Source organism: Dicentrarchus labrax, unplaced genomic scaffold, assembly GCF_905237075.1.
Source record: "Dicentrarchus labrax unplaced genomic scaffold, dlabrax2021, whole genome shotgun sequence".
Taxonomy (NCBI): Eukaryota; Metazoa; Chordata; class Actinopteri; family Moronidae; genus Dicentrarchus; species Dicentrarchus labrax.
Genome location: NW_026136712.1, coordinates 2975786 through 2996735, shown reverse-complemented (window position 1 = coordinate 2996735; position 20950 = coordinate 2975786).

Genomic DNA, 20950 nt, shown 5'->3' with positions numbered 1-20950 from the left:
CGTTACGTTAAAGTAAGCACACAGACTATTATCTTATTTGAACTGCTATTGTGTAAAGGGTATACTGCTGTTAAAAAGCAACTTATTTATTTAAAGTGTAAAGTTGTGTGCAAACCAAATGTTATAGCACTTTTTTTCATATAGCAGTACTTTTAAAATAAAAGTGTGCAATACACTACTTTTGAATTCAATATTGAATTCATGCGATCAAAATCGCGATTAAAATTTTTTATCATTGCCCAGCACTACTTTTAACATGAAAGGGACACAGTTTGGTTAGGTTTAGGCACAAAAACTACTTGGTTAGAATTAGGAAATGATTATAAGCTATGTTATGTACCTGACATTAAGTAAACATATGTACTTTTAATAAATTGTTTACTTTTGCTTTCAGATGGGACAGCAGTCTCCTGGGTTAAAGTCCTGTGTTTGTTTGAGCCATCCTTCCAACCCACCACCTCCACTTTCTTGATTTTTAAAATACTTTACCTGACTTTACCTGTTTGACACAACTGGTCCACCCAGAGAAGCCTCCCATCATGCACCAGCACAACAGATCTAAGTCTGCAGTCTGCAGTCTGCAGTGTTTCTTCTGTGTCCATGTTATGTGATGTTAACTTGATGCTATCAAGAAAGATGCGGGTCACAGTGAAATCTCCTTTCTGTTTTTCTCTCAATATAAAAATAGAAAATCTGCCAAAGCTTGTAGTCTTTTAGAAATTGATTTGGTCAGATTTTTTTTTTTTTGCAAAGTTATAGCTGTCTTGACATGATCAAAGATTGGATTTATCTCACCTCTTAAAATCAATGCACTCACTGCTTTCTTTCTAAAGCATTACACTTACTCCATCACTTCAGTAGATACAGTACAAACGTGTGTTATTCCATTCGGATGTGTAGGCAAGGTACAGGGGAGGTTTTTACACTGGTAATGTGAGCATGCATACACTGATGTACATATTTATTGAGTGGATTGACAGATGAACTGATGGTCTGTTTCCCAGCAGTTAGGAGGCGAGCAGCATGTTACTCAACCCGTGTCCTCACTGCGGGGAGCTGTCTGCAGTGAGGACCACTGACAGAGGAAGAGGACACCTCAAAAGTGCAGTCAGCTTGAGACTTTTATCGGTAGTCAAGGCTCACTTTCTTTCTGTCTGTTGCTAGTTATGTATAAAAAATAAATAAATAAAAATATCTGGTCCTTTTGGTTGCAGTGACAGACGCAGGCTATCTTAGGGGCTGAAAAAAATTAAAAGGGCAACAATTCTTATGTGAATCAAAAGCAACTTGAGCCAATCTGAATGAACATAAAATATCTCAATATCACGTGAATGTGCTTGCTTTATTTATCAGCTTTTAGGCAACAGCAAAAGTTTATTTATTTATTTACCAGAGACAATGCACATTAATCAACATTTCAGTTTCAATGTAAATGTGCCGGAGTTAGCTAATGAGCTAATTTTCATCTGTAATCCCTGGGCAGGTTGTGACAAATTAGTACCTAATGTCATACATTGCTGTACAAGTACTACAAAACAGTACATAAAAATGCATATCTGCACATTATTTCTACTAAAATCAATGAGACTGAGCCAGAGATTGAGGTAGTAATATTACTCAAGATTGCAAGTTTGCTCTGCTTTGGAGCCCCATTATGTAACTTTCTACTGTAAAATAACATCTTCAAGATCATTTTGATGCTGACTTGTAATAGAGTGACTGATGCCCCATGTACCTGTTCAAGTGCGTAACACTTTACATTTTTGGTGAAACCTCCAGTTGCTATGTCTCAAGTCCAGCCCCTGGAATATCCAACATCACAGCCCCCAGTTTATGTTTACAACATTGCTAGCTAGAGATTGGGGATTTAACCACAAAAATGTCATAGTTTGGGGTTTTCTTTAATTATTTCCTGTTTTATTTTGATGAAATGAAACGAAAATCCATTGTCCATACACTGATTTTGCGTCAAGCCTGCAAACAGCGCGGTACTTTTTGTGATTTTACTTGACCAAGCCACGTACACAGAGCCATCGAATATAAAAATTAAGGTTTTGTAGTCATGTACCAAGACTGAGTCCTTGCTGCAGCGGCCCTGGGTTTTATTCCAACCTGTGGTCCTTTGCTGCACATCATCCTCTTTCTCTCCCCACTTTTCTGTTACTCTTTAGCTGTCACTATTGAATAAAGGCAATAAAAGCCCCCCCCAAAAAAAAAAAAAATATATATATATATATATATAAAAAATAATGATTTTGTGAGTCATGGCGGAGGCCCTGTTGCACTTTAGGTATTTCCGTGTCTGCTGGCATGCGGACACTGAAATAGAGTTCAATCAAGAACAATACTGTATATCATGCAGTGTCGGAAGGCGTGATACAGATTGGTAACAGTCCTTCTTTATCACGTCAGCTTCACAGATTGAAAGTTTGATAATGCAGTCACCATGAAGAAAACTTATAGTCTTATCTGGAAATTTTTGAGTTTTAATTTTTAATTCCTTGTGTATAAAAAAAATTATTTAGCTTGAAAATTGTTATAGATTAAGCCTGCTTTATTCCTGTGTCATGAACGTAGCAGGAAACATGTTGTATTATTCATCAGGACAGCATGAAGAATGTAATTTTACTCATCATCAGCTACCTGCAGCACAAAAACAAAAAATAATGAGTCTGCATATTTAATAAAAGAACCTGCAGTGTCTCTGATGTCCATTACTGCACTTTGACAGTGTGCATCATTTAAATTGGAGACAAATACCTGCCGCTTTCACAGGACTTTAGGGAGTGTTAAGGAGGGGCCTGTGTATCATACATACAAATAACTGTAGGTATGACTAAACTCTTCCTTTTCTCACAGTATTTTGGGCAGGTTCTTTATCGGGTGTGTTTGCCTAGACAAAACTAACCAAATGCAAACTTTCAGGCCATTTTCAAGAACTCAAAAACATTATATGCTCTAGGGCATATATACTGTATCTCTACCAGTATTCTTGTACGCCTAAATGTCATACAGGAAACATATTTAATTGTACTACAAGTTATACTGATGTTGTATAGCAGTATTGTACCTTATACTTTAGAGTTTAAAGGTTTATGTGGTAAAATAAACACTTTGATTGGAGATCTGCACAATGGAAAGTCATGCTACATATAAGCTATAGTATGATTTCCTGTTTGCACTGTAACCACAGATGACAATATCCTTGATTACTTGACATCAGTGGTGGGTAGAGTACTGGAAATCTATACAGTACGAAGTAAAATTACTCCCATAAAAAATGACTCAAGTGGATTATCATTTCAGAAACCACATAAATGGGGCCCATTTGGATTACCTAACACCTGGTGTAGTCCAGAAATGTTTCTGTAGCTTGCAAAACTAAGTCAGTGTCACTTTAAATTACTAATAAAGGGATGTTTATGGGTGTTTCTTTTAAAGATATCAAGTGGTCAAATATCACAAAGATGAAAATTCAGGTTGAAAGGCTAACTTATTAGCTGTGTTTAAAGTGAATGAAAGGACTAATGCGATTTGCCATTCTTGAAGGACACTCCACCTGCTAAGTATCCCTCTTGCTGATGATTCATTCATCGTGCTCTGTGTTCTTTACATTGTGTGGCGTGTATCCTCACATCCTGTCCTTAATTAGGTATGATTTAGATGTCGTGTAAGTGTAACTCATGGTTTCAGTATGCAAAATTCAGCCCAGATGTGAGACAGACTTAGAGAACTGGGTCACCCACTTCCATAACTCCAGGGTGCATAACATCTCTCCAACACATAACTCATAGCTCACATATGTGTCAGCTGTACAGTGTTGGAGAGTGGAAACAGACTGGTTCTGGACAAAAATTCCCTCTGAGAATCTATTTAATTGTAAGTCAACCCATAATACACCTCCGATTTGATTTCATTGAGACAGCAAAATCCATACCATGCAAAAATATAAACAGTGGAGAGCCGTCTGTATTTTGGCTCCAGATGTCATGAACATGAAGCACCACACACACTTAGGGGCCGATCAGACAGCGACACATCGCTACATTCGGAGCACTAGGAGGAGACAGAGGAACCTGATTTTTTTCACAGATTATCTGTCTCATGTACGACTGTCAGGATATAGTGAAAGTTTCAGCAAATATGACAAAAATATATTTTATAAAAAAGTATCAACTGCAGCTTTAAGAAAATAGATATCCAAAGATCAATAAATCAAAAATACAATTTCAAATACAAACTTTGTAGTTTAACTATTTTGTAACCACTTCCAACCTCTTCATTTATTTATCTTACCTCTGGCACATATTCAACATCTCATTTATATTTCTCTCAGTTTTCTTTTATTATGGGAAGCCTCCTTTGAGCTGTCTGCTCATTGCAAGACTCCTCATTTATTCTAAGCTACAGAGGTCAGTAGCTTTCATATAAAATCAAGTGAACCAAGTCAAACATTTTTAAAGACTTCATTACAGCAACCTGTATTCATAAGGAAAGATCAGTAAGGAACACAGAACCAGACTAATGATGCAGGTAGACAAATAGCACTCTGTAATTTTAACAGAGACAGCAATGATCACCAGTGTTGGTCAAGTTACTTGGAAATAGTAAGTAGTTACTGATTACTGATTACTTCCCCAAGAAAGTAATCCAGTTACTTTACTAAGTTACTTTTCAAAAACATGATGCACAACCTGAATTCAGAGTCTAGAGTGGAAATGGGCAACATGTCCTCGACAATATAGCCAGCGACGAGCTTCTTCAGTTCAGCGGCACTAACTCCTGTCGCTCTTAAGTCTATTTTCACCTGTTTAGCAGGAGAGGGGCCCTTGGAGGTCCGCCCGGTGGAATTGGATGTGGTAGCCGCAGCGGTCATGTCGGTGGGGGGATCCGGGTTTTTTTCAGTGAGTTTCACATTCCTGTGCCGGCTTGCTAGGTGCTTGCTCAGATTTGAGGTAGAATTTTTTGCTGTAGATAAAAGTTTTCTTCACGCAGAGTGTACAGCGGATGCTGATGTTTTTGTCACCTTTTACCGAGTCAAACTCAAAGTAATGTCGGCACTACCAAACATTCAATGCTGCATGGTCCTGCTCTCTCCCGCGCTCCATGTTGTCTCTTGTTGATCACTACACGTGTCAGTGTTTACCACTGACGTCGCGGCGCTCATACGTCATTGTCACTCACGAGACAGTCTCACAAAACAAAACCACGGTTAAGTAATCGGTGATCAGTGATGATCACTAAAGGATGCAAACAGGAAGTCAGAGGAATGAATGGGGCACCACTACATACATATCAACATCCCAGCATAACTTTGCACATCCTTAAACTAAGCAAATGTCTCATCCGCCAAAAGAACTTTAAATTCCTGGGAGTGATGAATGATGATTTTGCTCTGTTTCTGTAATATAGGTTTGTACTGTCTCAGAAAATCAATTGGTTTCACAGTATACAGGTTTACACAGATGTTATCAGTTACAATGACCCTTAAAGGATTTAAATCAACGGGGTTTTCTTTGGTTTAACAAACGCTTTATTCATATTGTAGAATACTGTAAATAAGTGTACTATACCATGATATACTGAGGTATCGACAGTCCTACTGTTGGATGTATAAATGAACAACAGTTTGCCATATCAACTTAGAATATTTCAATGCTGTGTGTTCAACTGCCCCAAAAGGATCTGTTCTTGCAGTTTTAAGATACCAGAGAGATCAGATGAAAATGTTAGGAGAGCAGGGATACGTTAGTTTTGAATGAGACTTCAAGTGTACAGTTCATGACTTGTACTCTTTGTCAAAATGATATTGAATCTCAGGAACATCTTTTCTGCACCTGCAATGTTGCTATGCCTTTCTGGGACAGAATGCATGCATGTTTAGTTACAAAGAATGTAATACCTGTATTTGAATATCAGAATGCTTGGTGTTTTTATGTTGAATTTTTATGTAATATTTTATTTTTCATTCAAGGTCAATTTTACATTCAAATGTAGATTTCTATTTAAGTGGCTCCAAGCTTTGTGACATTGAGAAATTACTTGAAGATTTTCTTTAAATATTTAAAAACACTGGAAAAGAGAAGTGCCTTAAGACTCTCTGAATACTAGGTCAATTAAACCCCCTTTAATTTAATGTATATAGAACCTATATTTGAGATACATTTTTGTTTGTTTTTCTTTTATCTTTTCTGTTAAAGTATGCTGCTTGTATTCATTGTTAGGTATGCTGAACAACCACTGATGATGCCCGTTTGTTATTTGAAGAAGCTTAATAAAGTCAGTAAAAGTAAAAAATTTTTTAAAAAAAAGTTCATAACTCATTTGTGGGAACATGGCCTCCTTTCTGAACAATGTTAAGAAAGACCTGCTGATAATCTGACTGCAAAAAGAGACTGACAGCTGGAGTTCAGAATAGGATCAGGACAAAAGAATTTGCAACTTTGTTCATGTTAAGAGTATGATTTATCATTTAACATCAACATTCAAGAAAATGACTTTAAAAATACACAACTGAAAGACAGTGGCAGAAGTCAACTAATAAGTAGTAAAGTCGTGTGTGTGTGTGTGTGTGTGTGTGTGTGTGTGTGTGTGTGTGTGTGTGTGTGTGTGTGTGTGTGTGTGTGTCTGTCCGTCCTACAGACAGGTAAGCTCTGCAGCAGTTAACTGTTGTGACAAAGTCATTGCTCATTCTGGTTGTTTGAGCTCTGTGCCCATTCCCACTGCCAGAGATGATGTCTTTTTTTAAAGGGCAGGTTTCATTAATATTGGAACAAAGTCATTGCTGGCAAAGATTAAAAACCCAAGGAAAGGATAAATAAAGCTTTGTTGAATAATGCAGTGAATGAATAATTCAGATGTTGGAAGGGGGCCGTGTGAAACAGGAGGCTATCTAATGTGGAAATTATGGCTGTCTTTATTTGTCTACTTTCAATTTCAGGCAGCAGGTTTTTGCTGCACTGCATTCGGGTTGACATGTGATATGACAAGCCTTTGGAATGTTTTTTATTGCATAACTAGCACACAGAGCAAAAGCCTGTGTTTTGAAGCCAGGCATCAAAACAGTTGTAGAAGTCAGGGAGGGATTGCCTAATTAACCCGACGCTTTCGAGCGCAGTGGATGGAAGTGGATGGAGAAAAGTCCCTCTAGCTCACGGCGCACAAGCCGGCTATTTACACCACTTTGAACTCTGACACTGATTTTGAAACGTGTAATTGTGTAGTAAATGAAGAGATGAAGGTGAGGTTGATTAAAAACCAGCGTGTCACCAGGGCTCGGCTTCCCACTGCCACATGTGATGATAAAACCCCATAATTTATTGTGAAAAGTATGTGTATTCAGAAAGTTGTTAACCTGCTAAGCGTGACACACAACTGACACGTGAATATAGGTTACATACAACACGACTTGGTTATAGCAACGGCTTGGCTAATAAAGCAGTTGCTATGGAAACAGTGGTCTTTGTCGTGGCAGTATTATTCTACTGTATGCTAGTTCATGACATCTCCTAATCCACCACAAGAAACATTAAAGTCCCCCTCTACTCCGCAATCTGTCAGTCTTCTTGTTCCGACACTGTGCTGTTTGAATGCTGTATGTGCACTAGAAGGATGTTTTCACAAAAAAGCTGAAAGTGGAAAGTTTCTCTGTGCACATTGAAAATCTGATTTATAAGGGGCGGGGCCTACCAGCATGATTTGCGACATCACAAATAGTTAGGAAGTCAGTCCTGGGTTATTTGCATATTCAGAGATTCAGAAGTTTTTAATGGGGTAGAATGGGGAGATGACTTCTTCAGGATTTTAATGTGGAAATTATACTTTTTTGCAAACAAAAATATTATCAGACACACATTACTGTTCCAAGCAGATTATTGTATGTATTAATACGTGTCTGGAGGGGATCTTTAACACATTCTGTATTGTCAAGTCAAAAGATATTGTCGAGCTGTGTTATGGAAATTCAAACCAGAGAAATTATTCAATGTGGTAAGCTGGCTGTCTAAGTCAGAGGTTCTACTTTTATTGATGCCATACTAATTAGGCTACATAATGAAAATGTAAATTTTTTGGAGTTAGCACTAGCAAGGTAGATACTATCAAGCTAGCTAAAGTTTATGCGATGAATGCTGTCTTGACTGGCATGAAATTACAAAGAGGGGCATAGCAAATAAGATTTCAGGATGTAACATATTATGAATTATATTTTATGATAATAGACATAATAGACATAATGTGGCTCAGAGGAAGAGCTGTTGGTTTGATCCCCGGCTCCTGGTGCCACATGTCGAAGTAGCAAGATGAGCAAGATACTGAACCCCAAATTGCTCCCGATGCCGTGCATCGGTGTGTGAATGTGTATGAATGTTAGTTTCTGTTCGATGGACTCTGCCATCACTGAGTGAATGTGTGTGAAAGGGTGAATGTGGCACGTAGTGTAAAAGTGCTTTGAGTGGATCGGAGGACTAGAAAGGCGCTATACAAGTACAGGTCCATTTACCATTTACATAATAATGTTTTTTTTGCATTTTCAGTCATCTTCACTGACATAAAGGACTGGGACAGCATTCCCCTTAAACCTTTTAATATTGCCACATGGATGTTTAGGGCAAGACGCCCTTCTACAGCATGTATTCTGGCAGTTTCACAATGACTATACAGACAATATATAATATACCTGTGTATATTTTTTGTGAAATTGCCAGAACCCCGTCTTTATAGTCTTAATTCCATCACCTTTCCTCGAATTTGCTGAAGGCCCCATTTTGAACCACTGGTCAAGTTGATTAGGAAGCGGATCCACGGTACTGTGGAGTTTGCTACAGCAGCCTTCAATTCAATTCAATTCAATTCAATTTTATTTGTATAGCGCCAATTCATAACAGAAGTTATCTCAGGACACTTTTCAAATAGAGCAGGTCTAGACTGAACTCTTTATAACATTATTTACAGAGACCCAACAGTACCACCATGAGCAAGACCTTGGCGACAAGGGCAAGGAAAAACTGCCTGTTAAAAGGCAGAAACCTAGGACAGATCCTCCGGCTCTAGGTGGATGGTCGTCTGCCTCGACTAGTTGGGGTGAGAGAGAGAGAGAGAGACAGAGAGAGAGAGAGAGACAGAGAGAGATTTAGGTGACACCTTTGTATGTTTGCATTGGGTTGGACTCAAAGACACTGATTGAAAGGATTTTTGCAATCTTTTGGTGTATCAGGCTTGCACTTCTTACCTCGATCAATTTAAACTACATTCCTCCTGGAGTCCACTCAACTCCACTCAACTTGACAAATTCCTAAATTTACCTTTAAAGGCCTTTAAAGGATTAGTGTTTTGTTTGTCCATTCTGGGCTACAGTAGAAAGGCTGTTCAGCATAGTGGACTCCGTCAAAAGAGAACCTGCTCTGTAGCTAAAAACAGCTCAATCTAAGGTAATAAAAACACAATGATTCTTATTTTCAGGTGATTATACACTAATAAAAACATACCTATGAATATTATATTCTATTTCTGACAATATATCCTCCTAAATGTTACACACTGGACCTTTAAAAAGCCCACCCACGGCAATTTAACTGGCATCTCAGTAGTATCAAGGTCTACATGCAGTTTCAGAAGCTTTGAAATGTTTTTTGTGCCATAAAAGTGGTCAAATTTAAAGCTGTGATTAGACAGGAGGATTTATTTCTCCTATTCAAGCTCAAGATCAGTTGTGAAAGTTGCAAGAGGGTTTTTATTATTCTGGTGGTCTAGTACACGATGTCCTCCTGGAGAGAACAGATCGTCAGGACTTTTATTATCTCATCTAAGAGCTGGCCCAGTACAGTGAGCTACACACAGAGGGAGGGATCCCTCTACAGTAGCCCAGCTGTTTTTTTTCATTGACTGAATAAAATGTGCTGCATGGAAGAGATGCACGCCTGCCAACTGCAAACCGAGGAAAATCAGAGAACCCTGAGTGCAGAAAATCACAGTTCATCCATCAGTCCTTATCCATGATGGCCGCAGGGGGGTGGAGCCAGTGCCAGAGTATCACAGTCAAACTGGTAAACAGATAAAAGAGGTGTTTACTGTATGAAGTTTTTAAAATTAGGGGGTGGGAGGGTGAAAAGTACAGGTCTGTATAGCAAGATGGAGGGAATCAGCTACTTCGACATCAATCTCTGGAGGATTAGGCGTGTTGTTGACATGCATCGCTTTAGTTGAGTATCTACCCCATCCTCAGAGGAAAATCATCATCTATCACACAGACAAATGCATGACACCCTCGTATCGAATAGCACTCATTGGGGAGAGAGATGAGACATCTCTGACAAGAACGTATGACACTAAAGTGTTTAGAAAGAGCCTCTTTACAAACATTTAGGGATTTGTGTGCGTATCGACATGCAGAATCACGTCCACAATTCTCTCAGGCTGAATCAGAGACACACACACACACACACACACACACACACATCCAGAAGGCTGCAGTGGTCAGGCCCTCACAGCTTGCTTCAAAGCCAGAGCCCAAAGCCCCCTGAAAGCATGCCTAGGGCTACACCGGCTGCAGAAATCCCTCCCCAGCCCCCGCAGAAAGAAAAAAGGCAGATCCATGCAGGCTGGAGCAGAGCTGGACTGAGCTGAGATACCTCTCTAAAGATGTGTCACATGATGTGTATCGATCCACTTTGTGGTGAATGAGGATTAAGTATATCAGAACCTCGTTATGGGAAATTGGATACTGTATGGCTGACTGAAGGATGAATTGAGAAAATATGAGAAATGTAGCATTAATAAATGAATGCAGTCTGCTGGTATGAAATGGATACTAAGTGGGGTCTCGAAAATGGCCGATATTAAAGGTCCAGTGTGTAACATTTAGAAAATCTATTGTTAGTAAGGGAATATAATATTCATAGGTATGTTTTCATTAGTGTAAGATCACCTGAAAATATGAATTGTTGTGATTTAGTTAGCTTAGAATGAGCCATTTTTATTTACAGAGGCAGTGGGTCCTCTTTTACAAAGTCAGTGTAACAGACAATGGCAATCGCTATTCAGTTAGTTTAAATCTGCAGGTTCACCACTAGATGCCACTAAATCCTAAAGGCGCAAAGGAGAAAGTACAGTGGCAGAAAAAACTTTTCTTCTTAGTCTGTATTTGTTTATAGTTTGGGCGAAACTGTGGCTTTGAAACTCATGTTTCATTAGCTACTAGCACTGCACTAGGGATGAGCGAGTACACCATTATCTGTATCTGTTCAAGCATCTAAATGATTTGTATTCACATCGGTACGAGGAATGGGCGGGGCTTGCATCTGGAGTAGGTGGTGTTTAAACCAAAATGGGCGGGGTTAACCCAAAGCTGTTAATTGAAGCCTGAAATTGAGAAAAAAATATTTACAGAATTTAGCTTCAGAGCAATGTGTTTGATCACAAGAGAATGATTAACAGAGCAAGTCTTCTTTATAAAAGCTGCTATATTATTATATCTTATTATGTAATTAGTAAGTACGGATATTGGGACATTTTACTTGTTTAGTACTCTTACTGGTAAAAAGTACATTATATGTAACAGATACACATTTTAGCCGAGTACTCTGCTCAACACTAACCAGTACCATGGCAGACGAACAATTACAAACTAATTCTTATTCTACAGACAACTAAATCAAAATATGGTGATATTGAGGAAAAATAATAAAGTTATTAATCATTAGTCATTTTACCGTATATTATTTCTGAGCAGATTCGACTGAGTTATGATTCTGAAAAGAAGGGGTTTGAGTTTTGTCGTAAATTGGGTTAAAGGGATCAATAACATAAAATATTAAAACTGAACTCAATAGTATAAAATGTGATTTCATTATTATTATTTTCATGGGAAGATTTAGGTGGATAAATTATTGGCTGGCTGCAAGTCTCTGACCTCATGGAAAGTGGCATTATGCATAAAAAATACTTTTGAAAAAAGTGATTTTGAAGGAAAAAAAATCTAATCACACTTTGTTACTATGAAAATAGTAAGAAAGAAAAAAGGAAAAAAAGTATTTTATGATATCTTTTTTAATATTACCCTTTTTGACTTCCACACATATCACATTAAAATGTTAAGTTTGGTAACAGTGTAATAATTATGATTTAATCACGTTTCTTTTTATGTGGCAGTTGATAACTATAATAAAAAGAAACCATAAATGCCTGAAATTACTGGCTTTCTGATGTCAGTTTACAACTAATTACAAGCTATGGAGGCTTGAGCTGTGCTAATAGCTGTCTTTCCTGATAAGTGTTTTTAAATCTATGTGAAATGGTTCTCTACACACTCAGGTGCCTGCAGTTGTGAGGATCTCCAGCTCAGCTACCTGTGAGCGGGTGAAGGGACGGCCGAGCATGATTTTTAATTAGCTGAGAGAGGAACGACTGCTGAGGCTGGCGGAAAACAACACAAACTCTCTCGCAGGGGCCCCTCGAGAGGCCGCAACTCACGGCAAATACAAAGTAGGAGGTGAAGATCTGGAAGCAAGGCATCGAGCTACTGATGAGCGTACCAAGTTTGCCAGAAAGCATCAGAGAATATACTGTTGTTCTCATAAATAGTCAATCCATTATTGTAGGAGGCAGTTTTTCATCTTCTCAAGAAAACACACTTTGTATCAACACAAACAGTCGTGTGGCGCACCATGTCATCAACCCCTGTAATCCAGGGCTGGTTCTGTTTGCATCAGCAGCAGAATATTAATGTGGGAGACAGCAGGGACACGAGTGATAATGATGGAGGGTTTTTTTTCAGGTCAGTCTGGGACAAATCTGATTAAATAACTTGGCCACTGATTTGGGAAGCAGTAAAATTCAGCATTGACTGACCGTGTGTACACACTGTGAGCAGGATAAAGTTCATTCGTTTCCTCTAACAGCTGATCCCCAGCAAACATGATCTACTTCTTGCTAACTCATCTGCACTCCAACTTGTTTAAATAAAGTTAAAGGTCCAGTGTGTAACATTTACATTGGTTCTACTCCCTGATCAGCACAAAACATTTTTGGTAGAGAAAAAAAAAGCCAACATATAGAGGTACAATAGAGCGGTCCACCATCAGTGTCTGATTTATTAAACCTTGTCACCTTGAATCCATCACTGAATTCATGGCAAACCATTTTTTTATCATGCCACAAGAGGGCATTAATGTTGCATTGAAATCCGTCTTTTTTGATATCAACCACAAATCCATTATCTTGATTTTTGTCATTTAATGCTGCAGTAGGTAACTTTCATGAAAAAAAACGTTTTGTAATATTTGCTGAAACTTTCACTATATCCTCACAGTAGTGCAATCAGGTGCCACTGGCTTCTTGTCCCAAAGGGTTTCTCGGTTCTGATTGGTTGTTTTCGTTCCGATTTATTTTAATTATTATTTATATGTGGATAGAGATCCATAAACTTGTATCCTACACACTGGACCTTTAACTGAACTTTTGAACAACTTTCGTCCCATGTTTTTATCTGTGCCACAAACTTAGTTTACAGCGCAAAATGAATGGAAGTAAATGGTCGCATAATAACTCATATTCATGCTATATAAGCTGAGCTATCAGGGAAGGTCTTCAAATGACCAAGGATCAACGCACTGGAGTGCTTCTAGTCAACATCCAATCATAATCGTGAATTTCTGTCTAACTTCAAATGTGATTGCATTTTAACTGTTCTGCCTGTATACTGACTGTATGTTGATGATGTTCATCTGAAGTTTCTCAGATATCTCAAACATTTCTTTGAAAGATGAAAGAAAACCAACATTTCATAAATAACACTGAAAAATGAATGCATCCATTGTCAGGTCAGTGTTAAAGCTGCTCCACAGATCACCCAGCTGAGTGAATGTGACTGAGTGAGAGCTGGACTCAACTTATTCTTGTCTTTATTGTTTTGAGTTTTGTTATGACAATTTGTACAAAAAAGTTTAATTGAAGTCCATTTTATTCTGACTTGCATACTAATTTGGTCATAATTGTAACTACCAAAAAATAAGGATCCCCTCAATAGTCTGCTTGGAACAATAATGTGTGTCTGATATGTTTTTTAATGCAAAACAAAAGTATAATTTCCACTTTAAAATCCTTAAAAAGTAATCTACTCCTTCTACCTCATTAAAATATGTAAATATTGTTCATTTATAAAGTTTTCCTGCTGGACACAAGATGTCTACTACTTCACTGTAAGGTCCATTCTCAGTGGATTCAAGTTTCTACATCACACTGTATAAGTTGCATACTGGACCAGGACTGACTTCCTAACTATTTGTGATGTCACAAATCATGCTGGTAGGCCCGCCCCTTAAAATCAGATTTTTAAGGAGCACAGAGAACCTTTCCACTTTCAGCAGATGAATGTTAAAACATCCTTCTAGAGTCAGACTCTGCAGATACAGCATTCAAACAGCACACTGTAGAAACAAGAGGAAACACTGATTTATGACTGTAGGGGGACTTTAAATATCGGTCCATGTTGGATGTGAAGTTTTGATACCGACTAATGATGTCAGTATTGTAATTTGATTGGTGTATAAGACATTAAAATGATAGTTTGTCGTAATCATTTCAGTTTCAGCCTAGATCTTGAGCACACTTGTGTACAGGTTTTTGTGCAGTTGAAAGACAATACACATGGCATTGACCAATATGTGACCTCAAAGGACAACTTTTGCCAACTTTGTGTCATCACCACAGCTACAGCCATGAAATAAAGAAAACTAAGCAGGGTTGCTGTTGGATGTCCTCAGTTCACATCCTGACACAAACAGGCATCAAAAATGGTAATATTGTCTACATATCAATTTGATTTTAAAAGTATTGTTGGGGTAGCCATTGAGTTTTTGTGAGAAGTTGCTGCACCATTCTGGATGATCCTTAGGCGAGATTCTGGTGTGATTTTCTTGCTAAACCATTTGTTGCATACAATACCTTATTGATTTAACCAGTAAAACCACCAAATTATACTTACACTTTTGTGAAGAAGAATTTCAGAATATGACAGCATGACAACAGTGTTAAGAAAAAACTTTACAGTCATCACTCATGACAATACCACACTTTTTTTGTGTGCTGCTGTTGGATTCTGGATTTTTCAAAATATTTTATATATATATATTTGTATTTTGTTGATGATAGAGACAGTGTTTGAAACATTCCACAACAAATCAATACAGACACTATACAAATTCTTATATGTAGGTAAACCATCAGGAAAGCTTGCGCTTCTCATCATAAATAATTCAGATATAGTCAGTCAACTGTTACGGGGAACGCCCAGTTTCAATTCAGTTCAATTTTATTTGTATAGTGGCAATTCATAACAGAAGTTATCACAGGACACTTTTCAAATAGAGCAGGTCTAGACCGAACTCCTTATAGCATTATTTACAGAGACCCAACAGTACCACCATGAGCAAGCAGTTGGCGACGGCGGCGAGGAAAAACTTCCTTTTAAGATGCAGAAACCTCGGACAGACCCGGCTCTAGGTGGGTGGTCGTCTGCCTCAACCAGTTGGGGTGAGAGAGAGAGACAGAGAGAGAGTAGAGGTAACAACAGAAGGACAAAGACAGAGACAAAGGTGCACAGCAACAACAGTAGCAACAACTACACTAATAGTAAATGGACCTGTACTTGTATAGAGCTTTTCTAGTCTTAAACTAAAGCATTCATACACATTCACACACTGATGCACAGCATCAGCAGCAATTTGGGGTTCAGTATGTCTCTTGCTCAAGGATACTTCGACATGTGGCGGGAGGAGCCGGGGATTGAACAATCAACCTTCTGATTAGTGGACGACCCGCTCTTCCTGTGAGCTACAGCCGCCCCGTCTAAGACCAGTAATGATCCTTCCGCAGTAGTGACTGATGGTGATGATGACGATGTTGAAGATGAAGAAGATGATGACAACAACAATGGGGGACAATGAGCAGTGATTATAGTAATAATAATAATAATAATAATAATAATATCAGTAATATTAGCAGTGGGAGTAAAGCAGGACCATGGCAGGAAGCACCACCAGGCTTAGACTGTGTGTGTAAAAGGGTTGCTATACTTTAACATAGCTAATTTTAGCGCACCTAATGGCATTTGCAAGAAAGATAGATGATTGTGTAGTGTCATTCCCAGGTGGTCAAATACAGATGCTTTGGGTCCTGGGAATGAGACTACACAATCAACTATCTTCAAGTGTCCAACCCAAAGCGTCTTTCTTTCTTTCTCGGCTCTGATTGGTTGTTTTCATCCAGGCCCGGTGGATTCTTGCAAATACCATTAGGAGCACTAGGAGGAGCCAGAGGAACCTGATTTTATCACAGATGATCTGTCTCATGTTCTACTGTCAGGATATCATGGAAATTTCAGCAAATATGACAAAAAGATATTTTTATGAAAATGTACCTACTGCAGCTTTAAGCCTGTGGGGGCTTTTAATTTTTCAGTCTGACTCCAGGAAGAATGTGAACTAAATTAACCACTCTCTAATGAAAGCTTGATCCAAAAGCCTTCCTTTGTAAGGTCTGTTGTTGTTTTTGCTCCCTTTGTGATGAAATCACTAGAAGGTGCCTGAGGAAAGCTGTTGTGTACAGTGCAGAAATATTCTGCTCATAAAGAAACCATCTGCTCAGTGCCTGTGAGCCCCTCCTCTGGCTCTCCACAGCTCTGGCATGCCACCTCAACAGCCCGTCCAGCAACCAGACTTTGGAACTCCAGTGATCACATTATCACAGAGAGCACTCTCTGATGATCGCTTCACCTTGCAGATATTTTGGCTGTGTCCCGTGGCTCTCCTACACCCTTTAAAGTGGATAGAAAGTGGCTAAATAGTGATCACACGCATTCAGATTTATGTGATTGGAAGCTCTGCTGAGTTTGTACGTGAGGTAAGCATGCAAAATGATCAGTCAACATTAGCACAGAGCCGAAATGTTGACAGATTATTATTAAACATCTCAGAGTATTTGTTCTGCTGATGTTCTGGTAATGACTTGACTTAAAGGTTCCCATCAAAATGAATATCTCTCAGATTCTGGACAGCAGCACCCGTAGGCTTGAGTCCCCAATTATTTCAATTCAATCTGTCTGTATGAAGCAATCACCAATAAGCTCTCCAGCAGCAGTTTGTGTGTGTTTGTCCAGTTTAATTTACTCAGATATCAGACGGCTTTAGTCAATAAAAATGTTCTCTTTCCTCGCCGCTTCTCCGGGGCTTTTTTTATGACAGGATTATATTGTCCAGCCCACAATTAGGAGAAAGTAATTTCCCTGGTGTGTATCTCTTTTAACTATTAAATCTTTCCTATCCCGCAACTCCATGCAAGCTAATTTACTCCTTCCACACCCTCCTTCCCCTACTAACAGGAGCAAGTGGTAGAAAAATGACTGTCTTTTTCTATTCCATAGAGATAAATCTCATTTTGTAGCGCCAGCTGCAACATCCCATCTACTTTGGCCCCACAAAGGATAATAGACTTGCAGAAAAGCACGAAGCATTTCCCGGTTCCTGTGCCAGCCAGCCCTAATGCAGTCGAAGTGATACAAACATCTCAATTGCATGCTTGTACGTTTCAGTTACTGTTTACATTCATTTTGCAGGGTTCAGGCTCCGGTCTCTGTGTCTCACTGCTGGTGTGTGAAGTTTAGCCATGCTTATTTAACCACTACATGTGTTTCTTCTTCACCGAAGAGGAATGGAGTAATCCAGCTGTCTACTGCGCTACAGAAAGCTGGCTTTACACATTCAGAATAGATATCGGAAGATAAGGGTGGGCAAATACTGAGAGACAGTGGCGTCAAAGCAGACTAGCATCTGATGCACTACATTATCTGGAACCAGCTCAAGTCTCAGGGAAGGTTTGTGCTTACTGTTTTGTGAAGATTGGGACAGACAGACTGGTTGGGGTGGGCTGCAAGCTGTCTGCTGTCTGTCTGGGCTGCTCATACAGGAGACAGTAAGGAAGTTTCAGTGTCCTGGAGGCCAGCATGGGAACTGCACTAGCAACGCACCAGGGAGCATCACCCATGGCAACAGCTGGAGGGATGCCAAATTACTGAAGGAACACATCACTGTCACACTTAACAGAAAAACGTTTAACTTCTTCAGAAATGCAACAGTGGCCAGTGGTGTTTTGGATCATTGTCATGTTGGAAAAGTGCACGACAACCAAGGGCACGGAGTGATGATAGCATCTTCTCTTTTAATATAGAGCAGTGCATCTGTGAACTCATGATACCATCAATAAAATGCAGCTCACCGACACCAGCAGCACTCATGCAGCCCAGTAGTCTTCATCTTTTTCAGCTTGGGCCCTGGCAAATCCTAGGCGGGCTTTTTTGTGCATGGGCCAACACCAATGCATGCCATTCCTCTGCAGGGTATGCCGTATTGTATCACAGGAAACAGTCACCCCAGTTTGGCTTTTCTACTTCTTTAGCTAACTGTGGTGAACTTGCATGGCAATTTTCTTCAACCCTTCTCATCAGAAGGCACTCCTGTTGAGGCGTTAACTTCGGTGGACGGCCTAGAAGTCTCTGTGAGATGGTTGCAGTTCCATCTTTGTTAAAAATATTTTATCATTTTTGCTACAGTATTCTGACTGATAAGTAAACCTTTGCTGGTCTTCTTGTAGCTTTCACCTTTCTTGTGTAAAGAAAATATTTTCTTTCTCAGGTTGTGATATTTCTCTTCCATGTGGTGCCATTGTTGACAGCATGAAATGGAAAGGGGTTTTCTTTGTTAAGAAACACCATTTTATAGTCAACTGTCAGCTGGACACCTGTTTAATGAGTAATTAGACTCACCTGTGGTTTAATTCTTGTTAATAAGAATTTTGTAGTCTAAAATTTTGTTTTGCTCCTAAGACTGTCAGTGGGGGTTAACTCATTTTTGCAACATGGTCTTGAATTAATTTGTTAAGAAAATTACTTTTTCGTGTCTGCAAATGAACAAATCTTGTATTTTGTAGCATAGTATCCCAAAGAAAATGTTGATTCTGAAATGAAATGTAAAGGTTTTCTGACAAATCTGTTGGGGTGTACTCATTTATGCTGAGTACTGTATGTAGACATAAACATCTGCTCCTCAATGCTGTGGAAGAATTGTAATTAATTGTAAACTCCTCTCTGTTAATTAATTCTAGCCTACACTTTGATATAGTAGTATCTTGGTTTCCAAAGGGAAGATGTATGAGCTCCAAACAGGGCTTTTTCTAACATAATTTGTAAGCCTGTTTGTTAGCTAATGATGCTGTTAATGACCAGTTAGCCCGGCATGCTAACGTTTGCAGCTTAAACTAGAGCTGACACTTTGTAATCCACTGTCGACGGGTTTGTATACCACGCTTTACTCATGGGTTTTTCTCCTCACTAAAGATATGAGAAACACATTTGAATATGTCAAACATGGTAAATGGAATAAGGGAAAAACAATGGATTTCCATCCCTCCAAATGCCTTTGATTGGTTTGTAGGAGAGGTTGAATTATAGAATGGCTGTGAGAAGACAGGAGCTAACATTAGACACCAGGATTACTGAGCCACTGATTGGTCCCTCAGAGATTTCCCAGGGAGATGGAGAGCACAGAGGAAGTTCTAGATTCCTCCCTGTAAACTCACTAATAATGTTAAGGGATAGCCTGCAGCTAGAGGCACAAGAGTGAGAGGGGGAGCAGCCATAGCAGATAATCAGTTTTGTTTGTTTATACATACATAAATATTCATTTAAATCCATTTTTCATTTAAAAAATGTTTTCCATGGCCATATTACATAAAGTTAAAGTCAAAAAATCCGGATTCAAAGAGTAAACTCTTAGAAAACAAAAATTTCTATGAAAAAAACGAAGAAAAACGTCAAGGTCTACTTACTAGCTTTTTCCAAAAGCTTTTTGACAGCATCTTCCTTGTAACAATTTGCTTTAACTAATCAGAACTTCAATGGGATGTCAAAATTAATCTGCTATGGACAATTGTGAGATGTGTTGGAAGGCTCTGAAAAAAGCTCATATTTGTTTGCAAGAAGGGTCGAGAACCAGCTTTCGGGCTCAAGGTTTGTTATTGACAAGCTCCTATAGCTCGCCTGTCGTAGATCTTTCAACCGACTGACAAGGTCTTCATTATCGTTATCGCCATTGCATTTGTCTGGTCGTGAAACAGTTCCCATCATGAGCAACCACTTGGTGACAGTGGCAGGGAAAATTCAATTCAACACACAAAACAATAACAAAAGTTATCTCAGGACACTTTTTAAATAGAGCAGTATAGACCGTACTCCTTATAAAATTATTTTACAGGAGGGCGTGAACACACAAAGACACATGCCCACATACCAAAAGTGACCAGCTGGCTAACCAGCGGCGAGTCTTTAAAAAGTCCTCAGTCAGTGTGAGCTTTTGTGAGGTAATGATTATTCTAGCAGTTAGTTATCTGCTGTGCGCTGTCACACACTTGATGGATGTCTTTTATTTGCATCTGAGTGATGAAGAAAAATAGAGACAGGGGTGTTTTCCCTCCGTGTGATTGAGTGCGCCGACAACCGTAACCTTGCCGCTCCCTCTTTTTGGTATGGATGTCTGTATTCAGCCAGCGTGATGAATTTGCCAGTGCTGTGTAACTCCAGCAGTGAGTGAGATCGTTCATCTACCGCCATGTAAAATTGCATTGAACTGGGGCAATCCCTCAGTAGAGGCATGGTACAGAACTTTAATCAACTTTACTGCCAGGGAGGTAGCAGAGTGCGAGGCATTTACATATGGATACCGGCCCATCTTCATGGAGAGGACTGTGGTGAACGAGCCTCATAAACATTTTAATCTACCAGCAGGCATGTTGATATTGTCGCACTTTAAGGATAGCTCTGAGTGATCCTCTCACTATGAAAATGGTTATTGGTTGTGGAGATGCATTACTTCATACTGGGGTAAAAAGGCTGTTGAGAAGCTCG